Raw genomic sequence first — 13,678 nt, 5'->3', positions numbered from 1 at the left:
AACCGTTAGGGTGAGAAGAAAAATTCCACCATAGGAATGTTCCTAAGGTCCTCCCGATCTGAACAAGCCTAACCTTGACCGTGTGGCATTAACCCTTCACAGTAAAACAGTGTTTTTTGATCTCACAGATTACAGTGTCATCTCTCCCCATAGGAATACATAGCCTGCACCACAAAATTCAACCTGAGGCCTATGTGGGTTATGAATGCCGTATGAACCTGTCTTCGGTACCAGTCCATCAGGCCACTATGAGGTCTACCTGTGTTGATTCTAAGCTTCCTGGACCAACCGGAAGTGGTTCAAATCACCCTAAAAGTGTTTACCCATACATTGCATGCAGTTTGATAGACATAGTGCATTCAACCCTGTGTAGATCAGTCAATTCTTAACGTAAAGACTTAAAACTCGGGATTCTGTAAGTGGCCATGTCAATCAAGACATGTGGTGATTTATAGCTTCCTGTGCCAACCGGAAGTGCCATAATTGGTGTCTCAGGGGCTGTTTCGAAGGGTTAAAAAAGTCAGATCTGTCCAAAACTTCATATATGTGATTAGGCAACCCCCATGAACTGTAAATCAGTCATTTTTCCCCAAAAAAATCAAAGGAAAAAAAAATTGCACTAAAACACAACTTGGATGGAGGGACGTATTGGGGTGCGTAGAGACAGACAGTGGCCGCAATAGTTAGCTTTGTTGGAGCTAAAAAAGAACGGTCGGACCTAGAGTTCCGAAACTTTAGAAACCTGTTCTAGACCTCCGGGCCATGGTGCGTGGCGAGTTACGTGGCTCTAGACGGTTCTCGGACCGAGAAACAGCCTCGTACATTTGAAATAACTTCAATTCATTTTTGCATCACGAAAATGACGACATTTAGAAATGTCCCAGAGTCGCAAGACTAGGTGCATTGCGAACGTCTCGGCCCATATAGACAGACCCCAACGTTTCTGTCCGATAGCTCATTCAAGGACCCCGTAGCAAGTCATGGAAAATAGTGGATTTTCAGCACCAATTAGGGTTTTTCTCGGACACCAAATGACCTATCGAGCCGAAACTCGGGATTCGGGGTCGCCTCACATAGGACTTCACATAATGTCCGAACTGGACCCGCAGCTAGAACGTAACTATGTGTTTTACCTTTTTATTATGTTTTCAACTGAAGGCGCTGTGAATTATGGGCCTGCTCTGACATATGTGATAGTTGGCTACTAAATGAGTAGGAAAAAGTGGGTTTGGTGTCAATTGATATGCATTTGGTGTCATAATGACATCTAATTGACTGATGGACACTGACTTGCTAGTTGACTTTTGTACATTTGCAATATGTTTAAACGGAGAGGGACCATCACCAAAATGGCATTCTGAAATCAACACAAAAAATGGCATCACCATAGTCTCCAGACTGTGCCGAGTTCAAGGAGACGCCCCGCTTGACCGTAGCTCGTTCTGAGTGCAGCAAACTTGAAAAAAAGAAGGCCCAAAATGAAGCCTGCACCACAATGTCATTTGATTTTGGGGGGCAGTGAGAGAACCGTTAGGGTGAGAAGCACAATTCCACCACATGAATGCTCCTAAGGTCCTCCCGATCTGAACAAGCCTAACCTTGACCGTGTGGCATTAACCCTTCACAGTAAAACAGTGTTTTTTGATCTCACAGATTACAGTGTCATCTCTCCCCATAGGAATACATTGCCTGCACCCCTAATTTCAACCTGAGGCCTATGTGGGTTATGAATGCCGTATGAACCTGTCTTCGGTACCAGTCCATCAGGCCACTATGAGGTCTACCTGTGTTGATTCTAAGCTTCCTGGACCAACCGGAAGTGGTTAAAATGCCCCTAAAAGTGTTTACCCATACACTGCATGCAGTTTGATAGACATAGTGCATTCAACCCTGTGTAGATCAGTCAATTCTTAACGTAAGGACTTAAAACTCAGGATTCTGTAACAGCATACCCCAATGACGATATGTGTTGATTTATAACTTCCTGTGCCAACCGGAAGTGCCATAATTGGTGTCTCAGGGGCTGTTTCGAAGGGTTAAAAAAGTCTGATATTTCCAAAACTTCATATGTGTGATTAGGCAACCCCCATGAACTGTAAATCAGTCATTTTTCCCCAAAAAAATCAAAGGAAAAAAAAATTGCACTAAAACACAACTTGGATGGAGGGACGTATTGGGGTGCGTAGAGACAGACAGTGGCTCCAATAGTTAGCTTTGTTGGAGCTAAAAAAGAACCGTCGGACCTAGAGTTCCGAAACTTTAGAAACCTGTTCTAGACTTCCCGTAGATGGTGCGTGGTGAGTTACGTGGCTCTAGAAGGTTCTCGGACCGAGAAACAGCCTCGTACATTTGAAATAACTTCAATTCATTTTTGCATCACGAAAATGACGACATTTAGAAATGTCCCAGAGTCGCAAGACTAGGTGCATTGCGAACGTCTCGGCCCATATAGACAGACCCCAACGTTTCTGTCCGATAGCTCATTCAAGGACCCCGTAGCAAGTCATGGAAAATAGTGGATTTTCAGCACCAATTAGGGTTTTTCTCGGACACCAAATGACCTATCGAGCCGAAACTTGGGATTCGGGGTCGCCTCAGCTAGGCCAACACATAACATAAGAAATGGACCCGCAGCTAGAACGTAACTACGTGTTTTATGGTTTTTTTATGGTTTGAACCGAAGGCGTTGTGAATTTTGGGCCAGCTCTGAAGTATGTAATAGTTGGCTACTAAACGAGTTGGAAAAAGTGGGTTTGGTGTCAGTTTGTATCAGTTTGGTGGTCAGAATGATATCTAATTGACTGATGGACTCTTGTCCACTTGACTCTTGTACATTTGCAATATGATCCTATAGTGAAAAAACATCACCAAAAGCGACATTCTGAAATCAACCCAAACGAGCGATTGAGATGACCCAGAATCACTGCAAAGCCATCCCGAGTTCATTGGGCCAGTCAATTTCACATTCCTGCAAGATTTTTAAAGCATGACAAATTCGTGATGGTACCTGCCCATTGAAACATATTGCAAATGCACAGTGACTTTGAAAAAGTAAGGAAACATAAACAAATTCGATAAACAAATTCGTGATGGTACCTGCCCATTAAAACATATTCCAAATGCACAGTGACTTTGAAAAGGTAAGGAAACAAAAAAATATATATCTAAAAATTTTGAGCATGACAAATTCGTGATGGTACCTGCCCATTGAAACATATTGCAAATGCACAGTGACTTTGAAAAAGTAAGAAACAAAAAAAAATACATCTAAAATTTTTTGAGCATGACAAATTCGTGATGGTACCTGCCCATTGAAACATATTGCAAATGCACAGTGACTTTGAAAAAGTAAGGAAACATAAACAAATTCGATAAACAAATTCGTGATGGTACCTGCCCATTAAAACATATTCCAAATGCACAGTGACTTTGAAAAAGTAAGGAAACAAAAAAAAATACATCTAAAAAATTTTGAGCATGACAAATTCGTGATGGTACCTGCCCATTGAAACATATTGCAAATGCACAGTGACTTTGAAAAAGTAAGGAAACATAAACAAATTCGATAAACAAATTCGTGATGGTACCTGCCCATTAAAACATATTCCAAATGCACAGTGACTTTGAAAAAGTAAGAAACAAAAAAAAATACATCTAAAATTTTTTGAGCATGACAAATTCGTGATGGTACCTGCCCATTGAAACATATTGCAAATGCACAGTGACTTTGAAAAAGTAAGGAAACATAAACAAATTCGATAAACAAATTCGTGATGGTACCTGCCCATTAAAACATATTCCAAATGCACAGTGACTTTGAAAAAGTAAGGAAACAAAAAAAAATACATCTAAAAAATTTTGAGCATGACAAATTCGTGATGGTACCTGCCCATTGAAACATATTGCAAATGCACAGTGACTTTGAAAAAGTAAGGAAACATAAACAAATTCGATAAACAAATTCGTGATGGTACCTGCCCATTAAAACATATTCCAAATGCACAGTGACTTTGAAAAAGTAAGAAACAAAAAAAAATACATCTAAAATTTTTTGAGCATGACAAATTCGTGATGGTACCTGCCCATTGAAACATATTGCAAATGCACAGTGACTTTGAAAAAGTAAGGAAACATAAACAAATTCGATAAACAAATTCGTGATGGTACCTGCCCATTAAAACATATTCCAAATGCACAGTGACTTTGAAAAAGTAAGAAACAAAAAAAAATACATCTAAAATTTTTTGAGCATGACAAATTCGTGATGGTACCTGCCCATTGAAACATATTGCAAATGCACAGTGACTTTGAAAAAGTAAGGAAACATAAACAAATTCGATAAACAAATTCGTGATGGTACCTGCCCATTAAAACATATTCCAAATGCACAGTGACTTTGAAAAAGTAAGAAACAAAAAAAAATACATCTAAAATTTTTTGAGCATGACAAATTCGTGATGGTACCTGCCCATTGAAACATATTGCAAATGCACAGTGACTTTGAAAAAGTAAGGAAACATAAACAAATTCGATAAACAAATTCGTGATGGTACCTGCCCATTAAAACATATTCCAAATGCACAGTGACTTTGAAAAAGTAAGAAACAAAAAAAAATACATCTAAAATTTTTTGAGCATGACAAATTCGTGATGGTACCTGCCCATTGAAACATATTGCAAATGCACAGTGACTTTGAAAAAGTAAGGAAACATAAACAAATTCGATAAACAAATTCGTGATGGTACCTGCCCATTAAAACATATTCCAAATGCACAGTGACTTTGAAAAAGTAAGGAAACAAAAAAAAATACATCTAAAAATTTTGAGCATGACAAATTCTTGATGGTACCTGCCCATTGAAACATATTGCAAATGCACAGTGACTTTGAAAAAGTAAGGAAACATAAACAAATTCGATAAACAAATTCGTGATGGTACCTGCCCATTAAAACATATTCCAAATGCACAGTGACTTTGAAAAAGTAAGAAACAAAAAAAAATACATCTAAAATTTTTTGAGCATGACAAATTCGTGATGGTACCTGCCCATTGAAACATATTGCAAATGCACAGTGACTTTGAAAAAGTAAGGAAACATAAACAAATTCGATAAACAAATTCGTGATGGTACCTGCCCATTAAAACATATTCCAAATGCACAGTGACTTTGAAAAAGTAAGAAACAAAAAAAAATACATCTAAAATTTTTTGAGCATGACAAATTCGTGATGGTACCTGCCCATTGAAACATATTGCAAATGCACAGTGACTTTGAAAAAGTAAGGAAACATAAACAAATTCGATAAACAAATTCGTGATGGTACCTGCCCATTAAAACATATTCCAAATGCACAGTGACTTTGAAAAAGTAAGAAACAAAAAAAAATACATCTAAAATTTTTTGAGCATGACAAATTCGTGATGGTACCTGCCCATTGAAACATATTGCAAATGCACAGTGACTTTGAAAAAGTAAGGAAACATAAACAAATTCGATAAACAAATTCGTGATGGTACCTGCCCATTAAAACATATTCCAAATGCACAGTGACTTTGAAAAAGTAAGGAAACAAAAAAAAATACATCTAAAAATTTTGAGCATGACAAATTCTTGATGGTACCTGCCCATTGAAACATATTGCAAATGCACAGTGACTTTGAAAAAGTAAGGAAACATAAACAAATTCGATAAACAAATTCGTGATGGTACCTGCCCATTAAAACATATTCCAAATGCACAGTGACTTTGAAAAAGTAAGAAACAAAAAAAAATACATCTAAAATTTTTTGAGCATGACAAATTCGTGATGGTACCTGCCCATTGAAACATATTGCAAATGCACAGTGACTTTGAAAAAGTAAGGAAACATAAACAAATTCGATAAACAAATTCGTGATGGTACCTGCCCATTAAAACATATTCCAAATGCACAGTGACTTTGAAAAAGTAAGAAACAAAAAAAAATACATCTAAAATTTTTTGAGCATGACAAATTCGTGATGGTACCTGCCCATTGAAACATATTGCAAATGCACAGTGACTTTGAAAAAGTAAGGAAACATAAACAAATTCGATAAACAAATTCGTGATGGTACCTGCCCATTAAAACATATTCCAAATGCACAGTGACTTTGAAAAAGTAAGGAAACAAAAAAAAATACATCTAAAAAATTTTGAGCATGACAAATTCGTGATGGTACCTGCCCATTGAAACATATTGCAAATGCACAGTGACTTTGAAAAAGTAAGGAAACATAAACAAATTCGATAAACAAATTCGTGATGGTACCTGCCCATTAAAACATATTCCAAATGCACAGTGACTTTGAAAAAGTAAGGAAACATAAACAAATTCGATAAACAAATTCGTGATGGTACCTGCCCATTAAAACATATTCCAAATGCACAGTGACTTTGAAAAAGTAAGAAACAAAAAAAAATACATCTAAAATTTTTTGAGCATGACAAATTCGTGATGGTACCTGCCCATTGAAACATATTGCAAATGCACAGTGACTTTGAAAAAGTAAGGAAACATAAACAAATTCGATAAACAAATTCGTGATGGTACCTGCCCATTAAAACATATTCCAAATGCACAGTGACTTTGAAAAAGTAAGGAAACAAAAAAAAATACATCTAAAAAATTTTGAGCATGACAAATTCGTGATGGTACCTGCCCATTGAAACATATTGCAAATGCACAGTGACTTTGAAAAAGTAAGGAAACATAAACAAATTCGATAAACAAATTCGTGATGGTACCTGCCCATTAAAACATATTCCAAATGCACAGTGACTTTGAAAAAGTAAGGAAACATAAACAAATTCGATAAACAAATTCGTGATGGTACCTGCCCATTAAAACATATTCCAAATGCACAGTGACTTTGAAAAAGTAAGAAACAAAAAAAAATACATCTAAAATTTTTTGAGCATGACAAATTCGTGATGGTACCTGCCCATTGAAACATATTGCAAATGCACAGTGACTTTGAAAAAGTAAGGAAACATAAACAAATTCGATAAACAAATTCGTGATGGTACCTGCCCATTAAAACATATTCCAAATGCACAGTGACTTTGAAAAAGTAAGGAAACAAAAAAAAATACATCTAAAAAATTTTGAGCATGACAAATTCGTGATGGTACCTGCCCATTGAAACATATTGCAAATGCACAGTGACTTTGAAAAAGTAAGGAAACATAAACAAATTCGATAAACAAATTCGTGATGGTACCTGCCCATTAAAACATATTCCAAATGCACAGTGACTTTGAAAAAGTAAGAAACAAAAAAAAATACATCTAAAATTTTTTGAGCATGACAAATTCGTGATGGTACCTGCCCATTGAAACATATTGCAAATGCACAGTGACTTTGAAAAAGTAAGGAAACATAAACAAATTCGATAAACAAATTCGTGATGGTACCTGCCCATTAAAACATATTCCAAATGCACAGTGACTTTGAAAAAGTAAGAAACAAAAAAAAATACATCTAAAATTTTTTGAGCATGACAAATTCGTGATGGTACCTGCCCATTGAAACATATTGCAAATGCACAGTGACTTTGAAAAAGTAAGGAAACATAAACAAATTCGATAAACAAATTCGTGATGGTACCTGCCCATTAAAACATATTCCAAATGCACAGTGACTTTGAAAAAGTAAGAAACAAAAAAAAATACATCTAAAATTTTTTGAGCATGACAAATTCGTGATGGTACCTGCCCATTGAAACATATTGCAAATGCACAGTGACTTTGAAAAAGTAAGGAAACATAAACAAATTCGATAAACAAATTCGTGATGGTACCTGCCCATTAAAACATATTCCAAATGCACAGTGACTTTGAAAAAGTAAGAAACAAAAAAAAATACATCTAAAATTTTTTGAGCATGACAAATTCGTGATGGTACCTGCCCATTGAAACATATTGCAAATGCACAGTGACTTTGAAAAAGTAAGGAAACATAAACAAATTCGATAAACAAATTCGTGATGGTACCTGCCCATTAAAACATATTCCAAATGCACAGTGACTTTGAAAAAGTAAGAAACAAAAAAAAATACATCTAAAATTTTTTGAGCATGACAAATTCGTGATGGTACCTGCCCATTGAAACATATTGCAAATGCACAGTGACTTTGAAAAAGTAAGGAAACATAAACAAATTCGATAAACAAATTCGTGATGGTACCTGCCCATTAAAACATATTCCAAATGCACAGTGACTTTGAAAAAGTAAGGAAACAAAAAAAAATACATCTAAAAAATTTTGAGCATGACAAATTCGTGATGGTACCTGCCCATTGAAACATATTGCAAATGCACAGTGACTTTGAAAAAGTAAGGAAACATAAACAAATTCGATAAACAAATTCGTGATGGTACCTGCCCATTAAAACATATTCCAAATGCACAGTGACTTTGAAAAAGTAAGAAACAAAAAAAAATACATCTAAAATTTTTTGAGCATGACAAATTCGTGATGGTACCTGCCCATTGAAACATATTGCAAATGCACAGTGACTTTGAAAAAGTAAGGAAACATAAACAAATTCGATAAACAAATTCGTGATGGTACCTGCCCATTAAAACATATTCCAAATGCACAGTGACTTTGAAAAAGTAAGAAACTGTCATGTATTGTCATGTTGTGTCTTGTTTCTGTCCTTTCCCTTCACCCTGTCTCCCTCTGCTGGTCGTTATTAGGTTACCTTTTCTCCCCCTCTTTCCCCCAGCTGTTCCTTGTCTCCTCCTAACTACCTCGTCACCCCTTTTTCCACCTGTTCCCTTTTTCCCTCTGATTAGTCCTCTATATCTCTCTCTGTTTTTGTTCCTGTCTTTGTCGGATTCTTGTTTGTGTTATTCATGCCTGAACCAGACTATCGTCATGTTTGCTGCAACCTTGTCCTGTCCTGTCGGAATCTGCCGGTCCATCTGAGCCTACGTTTGTTTTGTTATTAAAGAAGCTCTGTTTACGTTAATTCGCTTTTGGGTCCTCATTCACGCACCGTAACAGAAGAATCCGACCAAGAATGGACCCAGCGACTTCGGATCCTCTCCACTCAGCCGTCGGGATCCAGGGAGCGATGCTAGGCAGACACGAGCAGGAAGTGTCTGCTGCTCGACATGCCGTTGAGACCCTGGCCACCCAAGTCTCCAACCTCACAGAACAGGTTCACCATCTCCGCCTCGATCCACCGGCCACTTCCAGGGCTTTCGAATCTCCGGAGCCCAGAATCAATAACCCGCCGTGTTACTCTGGGGAGCCCACTGAATGCCGCTCGTTCCTCACCCAGTGTGATATTGTGTTTTCTCTCCAGCCCAACACTTACTCCAGGAGCACTGCTCGTGTCGCCTACGTCATATCTCTCCTTATTGGACGGGCTCGTGAGTGGGGCACGGCAATCTGGGAGGCAAGGGCTGAGTGTACTAACCAGTATCAGGACTTTAAGGAGGAGATGATACGGGTTTTTGATCGATCTGTTTTTGGGGAGGAGGCTTCCAGGGCCCTGTCTTCCCTATGTCAAGGCAATCGATCCATAACAGACTACTCTATTGAGTTTCGCACTCTTGCTGTCTCCAGTGGCTGGAACGAGCCGGCCTTGCTCGCTCGTCTTCTGGAGGGTTTCCGCGCAGAGGTAAAGGATGAGATTCTCTCCCGGGAGGTTCCTTCCAGCGTGGATTCCTTGATTGAACTCGCTATTCGCATTGAGCGACGGGTTGATCTTCGTCACCGAGCTCGTGGAAAGGAGCTCGCGCTCTCCGTCGCCTCCCTCTCCGCATCACTACCATCTTCCTCTGCCGGCTCGGGTGCTGAGCCCATGCAGCTGGGAGGTATCCGCATCTCGACTAAGGAGAGGGAACGGAGAATCACCAACCGCCTCTGTCTCTATTGCGGTTCCGCTGGTCATTTTGTCACTTCATGTCCAGTAAAAGGCCAGAGCTCGTCAGTAAGCGGAGGGCTACTGGTGAGCGCTACTACTCCTGTCTCTCCTTCAAGATCCTGCACTACCTTGTCGGTCCATCTACGCTGGACCGGTTCGTCAGCTTCCTGCAGTGCCTTAATAGACTCTGGGGCGGAGGGCTGTTTTATGGACGAGACCTGGGCTCGGGAACATGACATTCCTCTCAGACAGTTAAAGGAGCCCACGGCCTTGTTCGCCCTGGATGGTAGTCCTCTCCCCAGGATTCAGCGTGAGACGCTACCTTTAACCCTCACTGTTTCTGGTAATCATAGTGAAACCATTTCTTTTTTAATTTTTCGTTCACCTTTTACACCTGTTGTTTTGGGCCATCCCTGGCTAGTTTGTCATAATCCTTCCATTAATTGGTCTAGTAATTCTATCCTCTCCTGGAACGTCTCTTGTCATGTGAAATGTTTAATGTCTGCTATCCCTCCTGTTTCCTCTGTCTCTTCTTCACAGGAGGAGCCTGGTGATTTGACAGGGGTGCCGGAGGAATATCACGATCTGCGCACGGTGTTCAGTCGGTCCAGGGCCACCTCTCTTCCTCCACACCGGTCGTATGATTGTAGTATTGATCTCCTTCCGGGAACCACCCCCCCCCGGGGTAGACTATACTCTCTGTCGGCTCCCGAACGTAAGGCTCTCGAAGATTATTTGTCTGTAGCTCTTGACGCCGGTACCATAGTCCCCTCCTCCTCTCCCGCTGGAGCGGGGTTTTTTTTTGTCAAGAAGAAGGACGGGTCTCTGCGCCCCTGCATAGATTATCGAGGGCTGAATGACATAACAGTGAAGAATCGTTATCCGCTTCCTCTTATGTCTTCAGCCTTCGAGATCCTGCAGGGAGCCAGGTTTTTCACTAAGTTGGACCTTCGTAACGCTTACCATCTCGTGCGCATCAGGGAGGGGGACGAGTGGAAGACGGCGTTTAACACTCCGTTAGGGCACTTTGAATACCGGGTTCTTCCTTTCGGCCTCGCTAACGCTCCAGCTGTCTTTCAGGCATTAGTCAATGATGTCCTGAGAGACATGCTGAACATCTTTGTTTTCGTTTACCTTGACGATATCCTGATTTTTTCACCGTCACTCCAGATTCATGTTCAGCACGTTCGACGTGTCCTCCAGCGCCTTTTAGAGAATTGTCTTTTTGTGAAGGCTGAGAAGTGCACTTTTCATGCCTCCTCCGTCACATTTCTCGGTTCTGTTATTTCCGCTGAAGGCATTAAGATGGATCCCGCTAAGGTCCAAGCTGTCATTGATTGGCCCGTCCCTAAGTCACGCGTCGAGCTGCAGCGCTTTCTCGGCTTCGCGAACTTCTATCGTCGTTTCATCCGTAATTTCGGTCAGATGGCAGCTCCTCTCACAGCCCTTACATAAATGTTTCCTGAGCTTTCTTTTATCTCCTGTGAATCTCAAACTAAGTCCACAGCAGGTTAGAACTTAAAGGAACCGAAAATGGGTCAGTAACCGAAAGGTTGGTGGATCGAATCCCCGAGCTGACAAGGTACAAATCTGTCGTTCTGCCCCTGAACAGGGCAGTTAACCCACTGTTCCTAGGCCGTCATTAAAAATAAGAATCTGTTCTTAACTGACTTGCCTAGTTAAATAATGGTAAAATAAATGGTATTTTTGTACCAAGAACGAGATAAGAGCTTTGTTTAGGTGACCAAACTGAACGATAATTTATAGCCAATGCTGTCTGGCTAGGGGATACTCCTCTCTGAAGTAAAGTATTTTCTTTGTGTAAGTTCCTAAGACCTGTGGTTTGTCATGTCGTCTAGGGGGGGGGAATCTTTGTGTAAGTTCCTAAGACCTGTGGTTTGTCATGTCGTCTAGGGGGGGGGGTGGATCTTTGTGTAAGTTCCTAAGACCTGTGGTTTGTCATGTCGTCTAGGGGGGGGTGGATCTTTGTGTAAGTTCCTAAGACCTGTGGTTTGTCATGTCGTCTAGGGGGGGTGGATCTTTGTGTAAGTTCCTAAGACCTGTGGTTTGTCATGTCGTCTAGGGGGGGTGGATCTTTGTGTAAGTTCCTAAGACCTGTGGTTTGTCATGTCGTCTAGGGGGGGTGGATCTTTGTGTAAGTTCCTAAGACCTGTGATTTGTCATGTCGACTAGGGGGGGTGGATCTTTGTGTAAGTTCCTAAGACCTGTGGTTTGTCATGTCGTCTAGGGGGGGGGGGGGGGTGGATCTTTGTGTAAGTTCCTAAGACCTGTGGTTTGTCATGTCGTCTAGGGGGGGGGATCTTTGTGTAAGTTCCTAAGACCTGTGGTTTGTCATGTCGTCTAGGGGGGGTGGATCTTTGTGTAAGTTCCTAAGACCTGTGGTTTGTCATGTCGTCTAGGGGGGGTGGATCTTTGTGTAAGTTCCTAAGACCTGTGGTTTGTCATGTCGACTAGGGGGGGTGGATCTTTGTGTAAGTTCCTAAGACCTGTGGTTTGTCATGTCGTCTAGGGGGGGTGGATCTTTGTGTAAGTTCCTAAGACCTGTGGTTTGTCATGTCGTCTAGGGGGGGTGGATCTTTGTGTAAGTTCCTAAGACCTGTGGTTTGTCATGTCGACTAGGGGGGGTGGATCTTTGTGTAAGTTCCTAAGACCTGTGGTTTGTCATGTCGTCTAGGGGGGGTGGATCTTTGTGTAAGTTCCTAAGACCTGTGGTTTGTCATGTCGACTAGGGGGGGTGGATATTTGTGTAAGTTCCTAAGACCTGTGGTTTGTCATGTCGTCTAGGGGGGGTGGATCTTTGTGTAAGTTCCTAAGACCTGTGGTTTGTCATGTCGACTAAGGGGGGGGGGGATATTTGCTATAAAGGATCTCAGTTGCCATTATGTTGGCACTCTCAACTTTTCATTAGAGATACTGAAATGTTGAAAGTCAAAATGCTATTGCAAAAGCTTAATTATTATTAAAAGTGAAGATTAAGCATAACTCTGACTGGTGTGTGATTTGCTCTCTCATCATTTGGTAATTAAGGAAATTTCCACGACATTTGGCGACGAGGATGGGATGTGAATCTTCACTCGGTGACTGCTCCTGACAACCTAGGTAATCGTGCACAAGGGATCCCTCAAACTTGGGATCTCAGGGAGAACACACTTCGGGAATGGAGCAGATGGACCAACCTAAGATCGGAGAGGCCGCGAGCCGAGTGGATACCACATCCCGAACATAGTAAAAAAAAAAAGAGGTGAGGTGAGCAAACTACACTTGAAGTTGAGTTGGATAAGACTTAGAGCCGTCCTGACACTGAATTGACCATAGTGGGGATAGGTGGGGTCTGTGGGGGTGAGGGGCCAAGATGACTGTGTGTTTCTGTGTGAAACATGAAACTTGGTGAAGCCCTATTGGAAGAAGGACCTCATTCTGTGTGTCTGTGTGATTGTCTAAGTGACCCTCAGTGGTGGTGAATTCCAATTATTTTAAATGTGCTAGCCAGGTATGCCCTGGGTTACTCTGTGTGAGTATTTTGCTTTGTAGGAGCGTTCTGCAGTAGGTTGACTCTGTGTGGGTAACCTTTTTATGTTCTGATGTTATGTGTGGACATCTGACCAGTTCTGTGTGAGCATCTGACCAATCCTGTGTGGGTGATCAGTAAAATTCTGTGTGAGTAAGGAATTCCTGTTGTAACTGTTTTTCTCTCCCTGTGTGTGTGTGTGTGTGTGTGTGTGTGTGAGAGAGAGAGAGAGAGAGAGTGAGATGTGT

This window comes from Oncorhynchus clarkii, chromosome 9 (genome assembly GCF_045791955.1).
Source record: "Oncorhynchus clarkii lewisi isolate Uvic-CL-2024 chromosome 9, UVic_Ocla_1.0, whole genome shotgun sequence".
Lineage (NCBI taxonomy): Eukaryota > Metazoa > Chordata > Actinopteri > Salmoniformes > Salmonidae > Oncorhynchus > Oncorhynchus clarkii.
Note: the sequence above shows the minus strand (reverse complement) of the source record.